Source organism: Equus asinus, chromosome 2 (genome assembly GCF_041296235.1).
Source record: "Equus asinus isolate D_3611 breed Donkey chromosome 2, EquAss-T2T_v2, whole genome shotgun sequence".
NCBI lineage: Eukaryota > Metazoa > Chordata > Mammalia > Perissodactyla > Equidae > Equus > Equus asinus.
Window position 1 is genome coordinate 186,339,990 of NC_091791.1, and position 20,295 is coordinate 186,360,284.

The following is a 20,295-nucleotide window of genomic DNA, read 5'->3' on the forward strand; positions in this document are numbered from 1 at the left end:
CAAACATTCATCACTGTTTTGGACTCTCATAGGATTGCACATCTTTGCCCACTTGGATTAAATAAGATTATACAATTCGTTTCGGACAATAAAATGTGTATAGGAGTAGTGTGTATCACTTCTGAGCTGAAACTTTGAGATCAACTGCATTCTCAGCCTTCTATCTCAGTGGTCACGGAAGTACGTGTGAACGGTGGCCCTTGGTCAGCCTGGATTCCTCAGAGACGATGATCAGCAGAGTTCCCAGATAAGCTGAGATAGACATTCGGCACAATTTTTTCACTCACGAACAGGAACACATTCGTAGATAGGGTAAACTGATATCTTCACATCTTTGTGTCTGCCAATATCACAGAAAAAGGTACCAGAACCCTGGGTCACACTGTGCATTGAAAGGCGAGGGTGAATGCATAAAGTGAAAGCTCATTTTAAATTGAACAGCCATAACAAGTCACCACATTTTGCTAGGAATTATAACTCTGATAGATAATTATGACACTCCTCTACCCCTTTCCTCAATATCAGCATTATCTGGAAATATCCTGATGTTGAGACAAATAAATCCTCTATTGAAGGTTTTTCCTCAATTATGTTACTCAAAGGAAACCTCATGCACATTGTGTTTCAAAGCAATTAAAGAATTAAATTGAGGAATTAAAAACTTCCCTAATCAGCCAGGGGTCTATGCTAGGAGATACAGCACTGAAGTGTACTTCATACGATGTTTCCTTTTCAGGATAAAAGTCCTTCAAACTGCAAAACGATTAGATCACCGTCAACACAGAGTAACACTGTGACACAAAGGAAGGAGCCTGTTTCATCCAGTAGCCTCATAATGTTCTTTCATAGCTGAAGAAGCACGCGATAAATGTAACTACTATCTAGGCAAAAGGTGAATACCGATTAATACTACTTTCCACCATATTTTTATTGACTACTTAAAAATAACAACAAATACACCACTATATACACATATAGAGAGATATAGTTTAGTTAATCATAATTATGAGCACTTCACTGCTTGATTTAATTATTACATATTTTTAAAGCTTTTTGAATCTTCAAAAGTAAGAAAAGATAAGCAAGTTAAAATATACCAATGAGACTCATCTCTGATTTTGACAGCTTTTGATGACATTTCATCTTGAGCTGATTTATATATACATATACATAAATGAAATCTAAATGAAATGAGTGCATATAGAACTGGGAGACATTAAGTGAAAACAAGCATTTTTCTACCTTGCAAAATATAAGCAAATGAGTTTTTCACGAACATAACGTAGCTGTCATGTACATTATTTATGATACAAGTATCATTCACTACTTTTTCACCTGTTTTTCTCTCCTTCTCTTCCTTTGTTCTTCCCCATGTCATCCTTCCTTTTCACAGATTGACAGTTTTACTTCCCTGTTTTCTGTTTGCATTAACCACGTGAAGTGCTAGGTGAAAATTTGAGACAAGAGGATTGTCTCAAGATAAGGATTTCCCTTGGCTTCCTAGTTCCTGGTAGTTATCTTCTCGGGAACTATTCCCTCCTCATGCTTTAACTCCTGACTAAAATTCATGACTCTGTTGTGTGTTTGTAAAAATCTGCACTGAAATATCATATATTCAGTCATCTCAATTCTTCAGGTTTGAATCCCAAGCTCCTCACTTATTGTAGTGCTGACTTAAAAACATCTCTATACCAGAAATGCACCTCAATTTACTCTTTGGTAAAACGGAAAGAATTTTTCCTAACTTGAAGTATAGCTGAGGAGATTAAAGAAGAGGCATGCAAACACAGGCACGGTGATTGAGTTTGGGTAGAATTCAACTACTGTCATCTCTCTTGACATCTTGCTAAGCAGACAAATTAATTTGTGCTAATGGAAAATGCTGGACGCTTAAAGTCAGGCTGCCACCTGTATGCAACAGTTGTTGACTTTGTTTTTGGAATTTATTTTAGCTGAGAAACTTTCCAGAGATGTTAGGAGGAGTAAATAATACCTGGTACATAGCAGGTGTGATTCGATCTGATGCAGCTCAAACTGCAGAGACAGTCACTTTTATCCTAAGAGGGAGGTCAAGAGAGCAGCGCAATTGGAGATCAGGGAAGAGAGGCAAGCTAGCTCTCAAGGAGAACCGAATGGTGCCTTATACTCTCTGTCTCTTAGAAATTAGCTCTCAAGGAGAACCGAATGGTGCCTTATACTCTCTGTCTCTTAGAAATTATTTTAGACATGTCAGCTTTCTGAATAATTGAATATTGAGTTTCTAATAATAAACTATTGCGATAATCACAGACATTTTAGTTAAAGCCTATTAAAATAAGTTTTTTGTTAAAATGTGCATATTAAGGACCTGTGTAGTACAACAAATGTTCTAATTCTATAACTGCAAGATTATACTGTGACATCTCTTCTTTTGAGTACATGTTGAAAGTAATTAATATATGGAGTCACATTTACCTCAACTTGTATCATAAGCTAGAGATGGCGATCTCTTGGTTGACAGATCTATAATATAGAAAGTGACATGGCACACTGGGCTTTCTTTGAGGTATAATTCTGACATTTACTTTGAAAATACCAGTAGTAATGAGCAGTCATACAGCTATAATTTAGTTTTCAAGAACAATAAGGGTATATACATCAAGGCTCTGTTTTAAAGAAAAGCCACTTTTCTTATTTGGTCTCTTAAATAAGTAACAGTGTTGATAATTTTCTGTTTATGTTATTGCCCTTCTTCTGAAAATTAGTTCTCATAACCTGTAGGCAGCAATAACTTCAAGACATAGATGCTTAGTGCCATCTCCATACTCAGTGTTTTCTAAGGGATACCATTTAATCAGGTCTTTGAACAATCCTGTGTGAAGAACACTTTAATACCTTTGATATAAGTGAAATTGAAAACGTTGATGGATTTCTAGCATAAGTATGAAGATAGAATGCCAATGATATTCTCAAAAAACAAAAAGGAAAATGAATGCATGCTTGAACGACTAGTAAGAGAAGGTGGTAGTGTGTTTTCTAAACAAAGCATACAATTAATTAGTATTCATGATTTCATATGTGTTGTCCTTGGGCTCTGATAAAGTAGAGAGGAAATTACACTAATTTGATACCTAATATTTTTCAAAACACATCTTAGATATCTTCTTCACCTTTTTCAATTAATTTTTACAATAAATCATTGAGGAAGATATAATTATTGTCATTTTAAAGAAGAAGAAAATGGAGTTTAGAATGGTGAGATGATCTTTTTCAGGATGCCAGTTACATCATGGTGGATATAGAATGTAAACTTGAATTTGGCTTGGAGTCTAGTGCTCTTTTAACTAAAATCATTTGTTCTGCTACTTATGGAAAGTCAAAACATGACAGTGAGTAGAATTTCACTCTAAAATTGCATGTTATTATCAAAATAAAATTTTAAATTTTTGAGACCACAGAGAAAATGAGGCATCATTTAAAAACTGGGAGTGGCCATATACATGATGTACACAAAAATGATGTAAAAAAACAAAAAGCTCATCTTTTCCTGGGAAAGCCCACCTATGATGGATGCGTCATGGACTAAGCTAGAACCAACAGTCAGAGGGCGATAAGGGCTCAGGCACTAGGGGATTTTGAATGTGGTAAAGGACACAGACATATAAACAGATTTATACGCTAGAAATCAAATGAAACGAGTAACTGTAAAACTTCGTTAGAAACCCAAAGCCGCCTCCTGGTGACTTTGGGCAGGTTACTTTGCCTTGCTGAGACATAGTTTCTTCATCTGTAAAATGTAGATGAAGATAGTATCTACTTCATAGACAGCTGTGAAGAATATCTTGTAAGAAGAATGTCTTCGATGAGGTCAGAATCTGGTTGCTTCGGGAGGCTGCACGGGAAATCTGTTCATTCTTTGCCATGTCCAGCTTCTGGCGGCTGCCCGCTGTCCTTGGCGTTTGGTTGCATCACTCCACTTTATGCTTCCATCCTCTTTTTCTCTAGCTAAGTCTCCCCCTGCCTCCTTCTGATAGAGACGGTTATTACTACATTTGAGGCTTACCTCAATAATCCAGGATAACCTCCCCATCTTAGATCTTTCATTTAATCACATCCACAGGGTCCTTGGTGCCAAGGATGGTGACATTCAGAGGTTCCAGTGATTAGGGCCTGAATGTATCTGGGGACCGTCCTTCAGCCTGCCTCATGTGGATATGCATATGTGTAGTCTCAGTGACTCCTCTGAACACTCATATCCAGGAAGCAGTCTAATTATCTATTTTATGCATGAGGAAAGGGAGAAAGAGAGGGATTAAATAGCAGGTCACTCAACCATAAAAAAAAGACAAAATCATGCCATTTGCGACAACGTGGATGGACCTTGAGGGCACTATGCGAAGCAAAATACATCAGATAAAGACAAATACTGTATGATTTCACCATGTGTGGAAGATGAACAAACAGATAAGGAGAACAGATTAGTGGTTACCAGAGGGGAAAAGGGTGGGAGAGGGCAAAAGGGCTAAAGGGGCACATACGTTTGGTGATGGATGAAAACTAGACTATTGGTGATGAACACCATGCAGTCTATACAGACACTGAAATATAAAAATGTACTCCTGAAATTTACACAATGTTATGAGCCAATACGACCTCAGTAAAAGAATTTTAAAAAATAGGAGATCACACAGTAAATGCAAAGCTGGGATTAGATCCTCAAAAGTCTGGCCACTCCTAACCACTCCTAAACCTAGACAGTGGCCAACTAAAAGAAAATCGTTAGACAGATACAGGGGCCCAAAAAAGTCTGTAATGAGAAAGTCATAATGGATGTGAAGTTAAACATATAGGTGAGGACATAAAGGTATAAAAAAGGATCGCTTTTCAATGTTTAGAATCAGCAATCTATACACAATATGGCGAAGACTTATTTATAGTAGCAGAACAGGAAGTAAATATTATCAAACCTGACAGTTTATAAAGTAAATATGAATAGAAATGAGGAGGAAAATTGGATGAAAATGTAGGAGTGATAATTGCTTCCTTTATAAAATGAGGAACAGGAAGTCTTATAAATGCTATTTGAACAAGAGATAGAGATAATTTATCAGGAAGTCAGCAAGATAACAAAAGAAGTAAAAATTAGTGATGTAACTAAAAGGGATTTCGATCACCGGAATAAGTCTATATCCGACCAGAATATAATGGCCACATGGAAAACAAATGAACAGGAGGATATTTTAATATTCAATATTAATATTAATATTGTAAATTAATATTTAATGATAAATATTAATATTTAAAATTAGGTCAATATCCTAAGGGTCACAAGGAAAAAAAATTCAAAAATGTCCGCATAATGGTAGGAAATGTTTCAACCTTCGGCAAACCTCACATCACTTGTTAAATAGTAAGTTTAAATTCAGTATTGCTGTAGTTTATTACATGACAAAATGGAAGGGGAAGGCAAATGTTCTCGTGTGTAAATGGATGAGACACTTACTGTGACCGAGCTAATTAGGCTCTTGGGAGAATTTATGCACAGCTAATAATAAGCAGAGCTAAACGTTGTCTTAATTTACCCTCAAGCTCTCAAAAAAAAGTTGTTCATTCAAGTTGCACTAATTGAGCCAACAACCATTAATCCCTCTTTTCTGGGTACATTCCCCCGCTGCATACAGAAAGGGAACTATACCGTTCCCAGACCCCAAATTTATTTTGTTTTGTTTCTCTGTGCATCTTTGAACATGTATTCATAGCGCATTGTATTTATAGATAAAGCAGATATACAGAATTCAGAAATTTGTTTTCTCTGCATGTCACTTTAATTATTAATTTTACCTTTCAATATGGCATATCAGAGTAAAAAGGATTAATAATTACCCGTATTATCAAGTGGGGTTAAACAAGTGCTCTCAAATAATGTTTATGAGAGTGTGAAGTAGAACACCCATTGAGTGGGGCATTCTCTCTATAACTCAAAATTTTTAATCTTCTTTCATTCACTTCTAAATGCGTCTCTTTTAAAAATGTACAGAGATGTGAAACGATATACACAAAGAAATTCATTAAAAGATTATAAATCATATTTAGTGTAAATGACCCTAAATTGGACCCTGACTTACATATGATTACATCTACAAAAAATGATGTAGTTCTATGTATACCAAGTGGAAATAATGTTTTCAAAATTGAGCATATTTGTGTCTGGGTAGACATATTAAACTCCTAACCATGGCCGACTTTTTGATCGTGAGACTGGATGGACTTTTATTTTCTGGTTTGTGGATTTTTTTTATTGTTTGAAGGGTTTACTATGAGTATCTGTTACTTTCGAACTAAGAAAATTATTTTAATTTTGTATGGTGAACCAGATTCATAGAACAATTTAAATTACCTTGAAGGACGTACTTGGCCATACAAAGTTTAAATTAATAAAAAAGTCAAGGAAATTGATGAATTTATTTGGTAAAAATTGAATTACACTCTTTCAATGTGCAAAAATAAGCACTTCAAAAAATACTGCTTTTAGGAGCACATATTGATGAAGTAAGACAACATAAAAAACAATGGATTGGTAACAATCAGACTCAGGAAGCTTATTTAGGATAAACAGGAGTGGAATGCTGGAGATCTACCGAGCTAGGCACAATTTATTGTCAAAGTCGTGGATTATGTTGGACGGTGAATTCAAAGTAAGCTATTCCATTATTAACACGGATTATAGACAGGAAAGGAGCATCCTTGAACCAATAATTTTAATTATTTCATTTCCGTGGACTTAAGTTACAAAACAAGAAAAAATTGGAAAAAAAAAGTTATGTGAAACTAATAGCCTAAAGCATTCTTAAACCTCTTTCAATTTTTAACATTAAAAATTTTCTGTTAAACTCCTCAATGTACACACAGAATAGAAATGAGAAATAAGTACTACAAAATGTTAGTAGCAATTTTCTATAGCTCCTGAGCTTAGAGAAGTTTTTACTCTCTTTTTCTATAATTTTTAAACTTTCTATAGTAAACATGCATGATACTTTCTTGAGTTTTAAATATTCAGTTAAATATATTTTGTATTAAAAAACTTCAAAAATATAACCTACCAGGAGTTTTTCTAGACACATTTGGAAAAGGTCATCGGAACTTTTATCTGCAGTTCTCGTCTATTCCTTTTGATATTGCACAATAGAGACTAATGAAGGAAAATGATTTTCTTTACTACAAATTTAGTTACAGTTCAAATAAGTGTTAAATAATGTGTGCAGAATGTCTCTCCCATTGACCACATGCCAAGGTCACTCTTAGCATTTTTATTTCTGTGAAGGAGTTTTACTCTAAGTTATCATTAAAAAAAAAAGAAAAAAAACCCACAAAACTATTTTACCTCTGATTTACTAGCACTGTGATCTTCAAATATTAACTAAGTTTCATGAGAATACGCTATGTTATGGTGACTAAAAATGACCGGGCCATCTGGGATTAGAGTGCCACAGTGGTTAGACCAAGTCCTAAGTGCTGCGTGAAATATGAAAGGGTAGAGTTTGAAAACAGGCTGCCCTGACTTGCCCCTTTTAACAAAAGAGCCCATTCTGAAAGAAATCTCTAAGATACTGTCTCACCAGGTCCAAGGAGAGATCATACCAATGGAACTCGTAGGGGCATAACTTCCCCAAAGTCTCCTCAAAGGTAGGACTAGAGCAAAGTAGAGAATTCATACAATGTTGGGGCCGAATCCCAGGAGCTCTCTTCTTTCACTCTATTGATGAGCTTTTTGCCTCACACAGAGATCTGTTCTATGAGGAGTGAATCTGCGGGAAAATGTCCTGTTCGCAGCTTCATGTGTAACTAAGGCATCAGAGTCCCATTTCACAATTCTGTACTGAAAGGGAAATGTAGAGCAATTGGACGCTGAGCACAAAACGAACTACAAAAACACTCGGAAAGTTTGCAAGTCCAGATTTGTGAATAAGCATATGCAGTGTGGGTGAGGATTACATCACTTCAGCATGTGTGTGGGAATCTGCTGGTAAATGCACTACTTTTGAAAACTGAAAAACATTAAAAAGTAGATCTAGCCCAAAACTAGTCTCCTTCCTAGATCATTTCACTTACATCATAGACTCTTTTGAATCTCTCAAAAATTGAACCAAATTCCATGAGTTCACAAAATAGGAGGCACTGCAAATTTAGAATGACTAGTCTCTTTGCAGATATAACTTGTTTAACATTTATTGAACCTACAACGATGGCCACATTGTGAGAAGCTGAGGACAAAAAGACCGAATACAAACGTGAAAGAGCAAATGCAAATATAAACGTGACGGTTCTGTGTACCCGCACGAACTTTATTGCGCCTCAGAGAGCTTTCCTTCTGCCCAAGCGTCTAGGATCCAAGGGGAGCTTTATATGCAGTTGGAAGGTAACTTCCTACAAGCAAGGACTTTTTCTTAACCTGTCCTCACCAAGGTCACCACTGCCGTCCTTGTGACAAACTTAATTAGTTCTTGAGCTCCTGGAAGACTTTGACACTTTATTCTAATTGTAGAGTTCTCTCTTCCTTTGATTTCCATAATAAATTCCGGAAATTTTTGACCAATGCTATAACTCTTCTATTTCTTTTCAAGTCTCTGTTTCTGTGTGGACTACAAACATCAGTTTCCCTTAAGTGTCAAGCTCTGACATTTTGGTACTTTTTTGTGAAAATCTCTCTACATGGACTATTACTAGCTTTGCTTGTAAGTATACATTCCTGCCTTCACCTACTTTTCATGTTTCATGCACTGTTTCAAGGTTAGATACTGTTTTCTATTTCTTTTATGCCTTTCTTGGTTGCCTAGGATAGATGAATCTCACATTTTGTTGATAAATTAATATGTAAAGTTACCAAGAATTCATTTTCATAGATGTAAAAATTATATATATATATATATTATATATAAAGCAAAATGGCCTTGAGTATGCGTTTGTCAGTGGATGTGTCATGTCGTCCTGTGCTGAACAGGACAGGCAATGATGCAAAATTCTAATAATCCTGATGGTCCTCAGAAATTATGTAGCTAATTATCTAAAGCTATTCTAACATTAAGGACACTGGAGTCCAACATGGTTAAATGACAGATCTAAGGCCTCACATTGAATTAATACTACAGATGAGAGACGAATCATGTTTCTAGAGTCATATCCCAATGCTCTGTCACTCAGCAACTGGCTGCCAGGGAAACAGTGTCACAACAGTAGGAATCTAAAATGGTCACGAGAAATCTGCATGAGTCACCTTTTATCGTCAATTCCTTCCTGTTGTCAGTTCCCAGACACTGATCTCTCTGTGAACAATACAAAAGAAATTGCTGAGCCCAGTGGTTGAAGCAAAAACCTAACAGCTTTCCTCTCAAACAAAAGAATTAAGTTGTTTGGAAAACAGTAGTGATTATCCGGGTATAGTCATCACAGGAGGAACATTTGTTCAGTACTTTCTGCCCTAAGTATATTCTCACTCTTCCACTATTCTGTTAAATATTCAGGTTTTAAAATATACATGAATATATTTCAATATTGGTTATAGAAGAATTATTTTATTTAGTGATATCCCAAATATTATTAGATCATGACATGTTATATTCATAGTTTGAAGTTGAAAATAATTCGTAAAAAATGATTAACATTTGGAAATTAGCCATTTGTTATGGATTCAGAGAAAAAGAACTTTTGCTGAGTGAGTCATAAAGGATGCTAATCACATTAATTTTACTACATTTGGGATGCCACAAAAGCAAAAGGGCTGGTAAAACGTTCTGCGAGCTGGTAAATATTTTTCATCTACTTGCATGGTTGGCTGATACCATTTAATAAATTTGTTTTAAAGAGCCACATGCCAACGGCAGTAAAATGTAATATGAGGAGATAATAAGCCAATTAAAGCAAATTACTGCCAAGCAAGATAATTATTTTAGACTTAAACACATTTTGTGCAATGGATTTATTACTGGGTCACATTATTACAGGTTAATCAAATGTAGGGCAAATGTTAAGAAAATAAAGAATTTACACATGAGATTTAAACTGTATGACAATATGATTGACTTGCTGAAAGGAAATATTTTCTTAAATAAAATATATTGTCATAATACATATTCATGTTTTTGAACCATGTAAAGTATTTTTGCTTTTCAAAACAGTATATCGTACTTGTATGTGGATATTATGGTTTACTGTGCATTTTTCATATATTGCATCATTTGATGTTCAGAATTGTTCGGTATTTACTGCAAAAGTTTTTTTAACTCAAGTGGAAACAGACTCGAGAAGTTATGTGACTTCATTTTATCATGCCACCTTAAAATATGTAGTCTTTATATCTATCTGTCGATTGATCAATCGATCGATCTATCTATCATCTACCTTCCTACCTACCTATCTACCTACCTACCTACCTACCTACCATCCTACTTATCTATCTACACACACATACTTGGGGACAAATTTTGTATTCCATCCCTCCCAAATGCTAAAATCAGTTATTAATGAGTAAACTTAACATCTTGGACATATCATTTAATAACAAGTCATTACACTGAATATTGGGAGCTGAGGATTAGCAATTTATTAGTTATTTGAGAATTCAGATATCATGGGTTTTATATGAAACATCATAATTTATGAACCATAAACATTTCTTTACCTTTAAAATTTTTTCTAAAATTTAAAATATTTTTAAATGAGGTACATGTGCACGTGTATGATGTATAACAATATAAATGGAACATGAAGTTATACACGTACAGATGTTTTTTGCTTATCTCCTTTTCATTACACCATAACATCCCTTCACTGTACTTCTTTGTCATCCAACCTAAGTAATCCATGTTAACAGCTGATTAAAGATCCTTTCATAATTACTCCATAATCATATAATCTAAGGGTTATACAATAATGCACATGTATCCGTCAACATATAATCATTTTAGAAAGAAAACATTGCTATGTTTTGACAAAAAGGAACCATACTATGTACATTACTCTGAATCTTGCTTTTTTTTCACCCAACAATACCTCATCCAAATTCTTCCAAGTTTACTCATAGAGTTTAAACCGCTTTTTTGTAATAGTGGCATAATTTATTCAACCATAATATATGCAATCATTCCTTTAGTGATTAGCAGTTTTTGGCCATGATGAATGGTGGTTCAAAGTTCATCATTATACACTTACCTGTAGTTAATATACTTGGGCTTCCTATGAAGTAAATTATATGTGGTAGGGTGGTTGAATTCAATGACATAAGTATTTTTAAATTCAGGGGATATTATCTGACGCTTGCTGAAAAGGCTCTCTAACAGTCAGCCTTCTCACAGATGATGTTTCAGTGCGTGCCAGGTCTTGTTCACTGACCTGCAATAAATGCTGTAATTATTTTTTTCTGGTAATATGTTTTGCCTGTGAAATTTGTTTGTATTTTATTTGCATGTTTATGAATACTGGTGAATTGCTCATACCTTCGTTTGTTTGTGGATTGATCCTCTGTAACTTCTCTCTTCATGTATTTTACTTTCCTTCCTACTAGATTTTTTTCCTTATAAATTTGTAGGAGGTCTTCCTGTTTTATTTGTTAGTTATTTAATCCTCAGTCTTGGTATTGGACTGTTTGTTTATATTTTTTTCTCTTAGAAAAACTTAAAGTTATACATTTAAATATACGTGGCTTTACTTGTATACTTTGTGATAGTTATGTTTGTAAGAATTTCCACAACTAGTTCCTAGATTTTATTGGGAGATTTTAATTATTACATTTTCTTTTCTCTTTGTGTTTAAGAATTTAACCATCTGAAATTTATATTTACATTTAGCTTACTAAAGAGGTCCAAATGGATGAACCATTGTCCTAGAATCATTTATTAAACAACAGTTTTTCCTGCTTCTGAAACACCATTTTCATCACATAATTGTAATAACAATTTAAAAATTAGAATAATAATAGTAACCACTATTTATTGAGAGCTTACTAATTTCCATACGCTCATCTACATAGTTTGTACATATTTATTCTATTAATCAACTTGAAAATTACATTATTCCCATAATATAAATGAGAAAACTGAGCCATAGAGAGTTTAAGTATGTTTCTTAATGTTTCACAGTCAGGAAATAGTAGATCTAGGTTTCAAAGTGATATGGTTTGGACCTGGAGTTCACATTTTTACTACCGTGCAGTGATATATCTTTATTGGCACCTGTATGTAAGTACACACACATAAGTCATTATCATTGATGCTTGGTTCTATTTCTGCTTTGCTATTTTTATTAAATGGTCCATTTTTACATGGCACATGCACACGCACACATATATACGTATACATATATACATGTTTATCTGTGTATATATAGAAGTTTACTGATTTCAGTATAATTATTATTTCCTAATATCCAGTAAAGTAAGTTCTCACCTTCATTTCTCTTTTCTTACATATGTTTCTTGGTTATTCTCAGGCAATCTTTAGTAACTCTTAAGATATTTTTATCCCTCATGACATTGGTCAATGGTCAATCCTTTCTTCCCTACCCCCCATCCCTCCCATAGGGAGCCACTATTTGAATTTCAGTCACTACAGGTTACTCTCATGCTTGGCTTCTTGCACTCAATATAATGCACTTGAGAATTATCCATCCATGTTTACCAAGTGTTAGTAGTTTACTGTTTTTAAATTTGTGTGGATGTTTTTAGCTTTTTATCCTATTTCATTTGTTTGTTTATCTTTCTTATACATTCACGTATTAGTTTTGTTGATATACTCCATTGTATCAATATAATACAACCTATGTATTCATTCTCCTCTTCTCCTGATAACAGGCACTTTGATTGTTTCTAGTTGGCCCTTCTTTGTTTTTTTAATGTTTTTATTGCAGTAACATTGGTTTATAACATTATATAAATTTCAGGCATACGTCATAATATTTCAATTTCTGTGTAAATTACATCATGTTCACCACCCAAAGACCAATTACAATCCATCACTACACATATGTGCCTAATCATCCCTTTTGCCTCACTCCCTCCCCCCTTCCCCTCTGGTAACCATTCATCCAATCTCTGTTGCCATGTGTTTGTTTGCTATTGTTTTGACCTTCTACTTATGAGTGAGATCATACAGTATTTGACTTTCTCCCTCTGACTCATTTAACTTGGCATAATACCCTCAAGGTCCATCCATGTTGTCACACAAATGGCCAGATTTCATCATTTCTTATAGCTGAGTAGTATTTCATTGTGAATATATACCACATCTTCTTTATCCATTCGTCCGTTGGTGGGCACCTAGGTTGCTTCCAAGTCTTGGCTATTGTGAATAACGATGCAATGAACATAGGGGTGCATGTATCTTTACGCACTCGTGTTTTCATGTTCCTTGGATAAATACCCAGCAGTGGAATAGCTGGATCATATGGTAGTTCCTTCTTAATTTTTTGAGGAAGCTCCATACTGTTTTCCATAGTGGCTGCACCAGTTTGCACTCTCACCAGCAGTGTATGAAAGTTCCCTTTCTCTCCACATCCTCTCCAACATTTATTGTTTCCTGTTTTGTTAATTATAGCCATTGTGACAGGAGTGAGGTGATATCTCATTGTAGTTTTGATTTGCATTGCCCTGATAGTTAATGGTGTTGAATATCTTTTCATGTGTGTGTTGGCCATCTGTGTATCTTCTTTGGAAAAATGTCTGTTCTGATATTTTACCCATTTTTCAATTGGTAGTTAGTTTTTTTTGTTGTTGAGATGTATGAGTTCTTTGTATATTTTGGATATTAACCTGTTATCTGATATGTGGTTTGCAAATATCTTCTCCCAATTGTTAGGCTGTCTTTTCCTTTTGTTGATGGTTTCCTTTGCTGTGCAGTAGCTTTTTAGTTTGATATAGTCCCATTTGCTTATTTTTTTCCCTGCCCAGTCAGACATGGTATTTGAAAAAGTGCTGCTAAGACCCATGTCAAAGATTGTACTGCCTACGTTTTCTTATAGAAATTTTGTGGTTTCAGATCTTACATTCAAGTCTTTAATCCATTTTGAGCTGATTTTTGTGCATGGTAGAAGATGATGGTTTATCTTCATTCTTTTGCCTGTGGCATTCCAGTTTTCCCTAGTTGGCCCTTCCTATACAAATCTTTTTGTTGATATAACTTTTCATTTTTCTTAGGCAAATAATGAAAAATGGCAGTGATAGGAAATAGGATAGGCATATTTGTGATAAGGACTGCATTTCTTTAAGAAGAAAAAAATGCAGAAATTGGTTCATTCTCTTTTTCCCATATGTGATGACTCTTCTGTTCCAACAGAATGATGTTAACCTGTGGCACATTGGAACCTTATCATGTAGTTTGTTCATTGTTTTTTTGATCAGTTTTCTCTGAGAAATCATATCATTTATATGGAAAATTTCATGCCATTGAACAGTTACAATTATTATTGTCTATGCTTCCACTTCTCATAATTACAATTTGAGATATTTAAATATAAGATTACTCTATTTTTAAAAATCCAATTTCCAGTCTTTAATAATGATACTCAAGAAAGGCTTGACCTAATATCTCTTTCAGAATATCAATAATATTTGTTGGCAATTAACTAGAGGTTATTTCACCTCATATGAGCTATTATTATAAATTAATTAAAATATTTCATTTGGGACTTGCATATTAATTTTTCAACATTACATCCCCTCTTATGTAAAATGAACAGATATTGGCCTGATACAATTTAGCTTCTCTCTCTTTTTATTGTTATCCTCTTAATTCAAAGGTGAATTCTTTTAAGTTTTCTTTGCTGGTATCTCTTCATCTCTTCTATATCTATGTTGGGTGAACCAAGGCTCACTTTCTGGGCTTATTTAATTTTTATCTGTATTTAATCTCTTAATTACATTATGTTCATGACTTTCAGATTTAGATCTCTAACGCTGCCTGTCCTCTGAACTTCAAAGCCATATACCATGACTACCCATCATCTCTTGGATCTTTAACCTAACTTATCCAAACCAAATTACTCATCTTTTATCCAAACATGCTCCCACACATTGTCTTCCTCATTCAAGTAAATGACAACACTATTCTCCTGGGTACTTGGGGCAAGAACCATAAAGTCGTCCCTGATTTCTCTCTTTCCCTCTTTCTTTCACACTATGTCTAGCAAATTGTGTCAGGTGTGACTTCAAAATCAAAATATTTCTACTTAACACTCCCATAACTAAGATTTTGAACTGACTGGGTTATTGCAACATCCTCCTAGAGAATTGTCCACTTTCTGCTTTAGTTTCCCACCACCCCCCCCCCCCAACTTGTCTCTTTTCCACGCAGCAAGTAGAGTGATTTTTCCCAAAAGTAAGTCAGATAATATCACTACTCTGATAAAAGACATAATGGCTTCCCATCTCACTCAGAGCAAGCGCCAATAATTCCTTCTGTTAGATCTTTGCCTGAATTTTCTCTGGCTCTCCTCTCTCTCAGTTGATCCCACCTGCACTGGCCTCCTGGTGCTTCTCTACCATCCCAGGCATGCTCTCATCCTAGGGCCACTAAGTCTGCTGTAGCCCCTTCTTGAAATGACCTGTCCAGATGTCTACATGGGTTTCCCCACCTCCTTCAGGCTTCTGCTCTTCAACTTGGCAATGAATAGCCCTATTCTCTGTTTTACTTTTCTAAAGAAAGTGTATATATATATACCTATATATATAACATTCAATGAATATTTGTAAATGAATGTATATGTTCCTTTTTATAGGTATATATAGCTTTTAGTTTGGGGAAATTAGAGTTAAATATTGGGTGGAATTTTAAACTGTCTCCTACACTTGAGAATTAAGAGAAAATTTTTTTAAGATTGGTGATAATTAGAAAACAAAAGGTAGAAAAGAAAACATGTTTCATTTGGTGATTATTGAAAATGAGATGTTTTCACGTATGTAAGTCTTACGTAGGTAAAACTGACTCAGGTGTCTGAGTTCCATTCTAACTTTGATTCTACTCTTGCAGTTATAAACATTTAAAATTGCAAATACCACTTGCCTTGAAGCAACTTTATGAGCTTGATTGGGCCTTAAAAGATTTGTAATTAATTTAAGATATTGAAGGAGAAAAGAGATTTAAAATTTGATAATTTTTCTAAATTTATTATTCTGGGAGATTACATGATTCTTATACCAGCATATGTTCTACTTTTCTTAAGCACAACATTGAGAGCAACAGTATTTGACTATCTCAGTTTCCCTCTCTTCGTATGTAACATGTTGAACATAGTATCTACTCCAAAGTGGAAAGTGAAGAATAATTCACTGGTACAATAAAATCAGAGAAAGAGAAAATGGTGATGGGAGTAACATGAATTGCTAAAATTTGGGGAAGTGTTTGCTATGTGATGGGCAAAATGCCAACAGTTTTGGATAATTTTCTATATGTGACCTGTAAATAAACTGATGAAGTAGTTGGTATATTCTCAACATACAAATAAAGAAATTGATACTTCAGTAAATTTAAGAAAGTTGGTCGTGTTCACCTAACGGGGCTCTGACAGGGCAAGTTTTGTTTCCAAAGCCCATTCTCACTGCTGCAGCCATTGTTCATGCTGCAGAGCCACTTATTTATTTATTTGTTTATTTTTATTTATTTATTTTGGAGAAAGATTAGCCCTGAGCTAACATCTGCTGCCAATCCTCCTCTTCTTGCTGAGGAAGACTGGCTCTGAGCTACCATCCATGCCCATCTTCCTCTACTTTATATGTGGAATGCCTACCACAGCATGGCTTGCCAAGCAGTGCCATGTCTGCCCCTGGGATCCAAACCTGTGAACCCAGGCCACTGATGCGGAACGTGCGAACTTAACCACTGCGCCACCAGGTTGCCCTGCATATTCATTTATTGAGAGACTTGAAAATACCAGGTTTGAGGATAAAATAGATTGTTATCTCATCCAGATGAATGAATAGCAAATTCTTATCAATGTTCCTTTTTAATAATTTACATTCTTAGCATATAATGAAACCGTGGAATGTATACATACCTAAATACAACACAATCCTAAATTAAGTAAATGAGAAAATAATCTACCCATATTGATATATACATAGAATTCTGTCAAAAATCTATGAGAATTAACAGCTGTGATGATTTTATTAGTTTTCTTTATGCCACCAGCTTCTATATTTCAAGATACGCAAAATTACACTTTCCTAACCCATAACACCTGTGTTGCCAAGGGGGTGGGGAAATTGGCGTGCTCATAAACTGATGACAGGAGTGTGAATTGTTTAACCTTTCAGAATGGCAATTTGTCAATATGTATTAAAAACTGTAAAATTTGCCTACTGTCTGCAATAGCAATCTCAATATTCTATCTGTCCTAAGCAGACAATTACACAGGACAAAATGATACATGGACAAAGAGGGGCTTTACAGCGCTGTTTATAGGATTGAAAAACACAGGAAATTAAAATCAGTGATTGATTAAGTAGATCACGACACACACACGAGGCCATGAATAAGGAAATGCTATCCTTCCTGTTGATAATGACACGTCACATCCTGGTCATGACTCTCTGACCCTGGAGGACCGCACTTTAAGTTAGTTTTTCAACGTGAAGAAACCAGAGTTAAAAACGAATGTGTGTCTATTCTAACTGCTAAAATATTGTTACTAAATTATGTTTGCATTTGATTTATATCCTGTTCATTCATTAACAGATAAAAATATGTTTATATTTTTCCCAAAAGTCAGTCAGATTATATCACTTATATTCTAAGCGATATTATGTTTATATGTTTATAAAATAAAATCAGATTTAAAAACTTATAAAACAGCAAAAAGGCACTTTCCTGAGAGAATTTTGTAGCAGAAATAATATTCTATCTCCAAAATTAAAAGTAAATTATATTTTTGGAATATAAACTGAACTATGAATCATGGGTGCATCATTGTTCGCCATAGACCATAATTTAACCCAAAACTTCCAATACATTCTTTGAAATGGTAAGCTGGAATTTTCGTAACTTTTGTTTTTGCTTTTTATTTTATTTTACTAAATGTATGAAAAATAGCATTTATATCTAACAACAAAATAATGACATTTATTCTTCTTACTTTTTAATTGGTTTCCTTTTACACTTTTAATTTGCAGCTTGTAAATTCCCCTCATACATGTGAAAGTGCCCATTTCTCAGGTAATCTAATTTTTCAAAATTATATTTGGTGACTGTTTACTAATGGTGCCATCTTTCCTTATGACACACATTGTTCTTTGATATAATAGAGAGCAGATCAATTTTAGAAATTTACCTAAAACAAAGGGGCAGAGTTTTTATATATAATATTCACTTTTATACATAACTTTCATTTTTCAAAATTTCAACAGTTTCTTTATTTCATTAATCTGTGGGGTTATTCTGTGCCATTATTCATCTAATGAACGATTTACTGAGCACCAATAAAGGGGCCAAATCTTTATTGTTTTACTTTATCCTCACCCTTGTCATTTAGCTCATGTCCTTGTATTAATCTGTTCTGGAAGAGAGTGAATCACTGGTAAATATTCCTCTGGAAAACTTCAAATGAAAAGATACAGAAAATGAGAAATTGGCTTCGCTCTGCTTTCAAGATGCTTGCCGTAGAACAAATAAAAGTTTAGATTCAATTATTGATACAATTATATATGAGCTGTTGCACAGCAGATCTCTAGAACTTATTCGTCTTGAATGACTGAAATGTTATACCCATCAAGCAACACTCCTCTTTTCCCTCTCCTCTTAGCCTCTGGCAAGCATGCTTCTATTCTCTGCTTCTATGTCTTTGACTATTTTAGATATCTCATATAAGTAGAATCATGCAGTATTTGTCCTTCTGTGTCTGCTTCTTTCTCGTAGCATAATATTTTCCAGGTTCATGCATGCTATTGGATATGGCAGAATTTCCTTCTTTTTTTTTTTTTTTTTTGAGGAAGATTAGCCCTGAGCTAACAATCCTCCTCTTTTTGCTGAGGAAGACTGGCCCTGGGCTCACATCCATGCCCGTCTTCCTCTGTTTTATGTGGACACCTGCCACAGTACGGCTTGACAAGAGGTGCGTAGGTCCGCACCCAGGATCTGAACTGGTGAACCCCAGGCCGCCCAAGCAGAATGTGTGAACCTAACCACTGCGCCACCAGGCTGGCCCCCCAGTTTCCTTCTTTTTAAGGCTGAATAATATTCTATTATGTGTGTGTACCATACTTTCTTAATCTGTTCATCCATCAATGGATATTTAGGTTGTTTCTATATCTTGGATATTATGAGTAAGCCTGTGGGAGTGCCGGTATCTGTTTAAGGTCCTGATTTTAATTCTTTTGGATACATATGCACAAGTGGAATTGCTGGGTCATATAGGCGTTTGGGTTTTAATCTTTTGAAGAACCTCCATTCTGTCTTCCATAACGGCTGCACCATTTTACATTTCTGCCAGCAGCTTGGAAGGGTTCCAGTTTCTTCACATTCTCACTAACACTTGCTATCTTTTGTTTTTTTAATAACAGCCATCCTAACAAGTGTGAGTTAATATCTCATTGTGGTTTTGATTTTCATTTCCCTGATAACTGGTGATATTGAGCACCTTTTCATCTGCTTCTTGGCCATTGGTATGTCTTCTTTGGCGAAATGTATATTCAAATCCTTTGTTCATTTTTAAATCAAGTTTTTTCTTTTGTTTCGTTTTGTTTTGTTTGATACTGCATTGTGGAGTTCCCATATATTTTGAATATCAACCCCTTATCAGATAATGAGGTCTGCAAATATTTTCTCTCATTCTGCAGGTTGCTTTTTCATTTTGTTTATTATTTCCTTTGTCGTGCAGAAATTTTAGTTTGATATAATCCTTCTTGTCTAGTTTTACTTTTGTTGCCTATGCAAGAACAAATCTGAAGGCATCACACTTCTTGACTTCATAATATATTACAAAGCTGAAATAATTAAAATAGTATGGTGCTGGTTGGTACAAATACAGTCATATATATCAATGGAACAAAACAGAAAGCCCAGATATAAGCCCTTACTTATATGGTCAAATGATCTTTTATGTGGTTGCCAAGGCTACACGATGGGGAGAGGACAGTCTCTTCAACAAAAGATGTTGAGAAAACTAGACATTCACTTGCGAAAGAATTAAACTGGATCTTCATCTTATCTTACACTATACACAAAAATCAACTCAAACTGGATTAAAACTTAAGTGTAGTGCCTAACACTGTAAAATCCTAAATGAAAACATAAGGGGAAAACTTCTTGACCTTGGTCTTAGCAATGATTTCTTAGATAG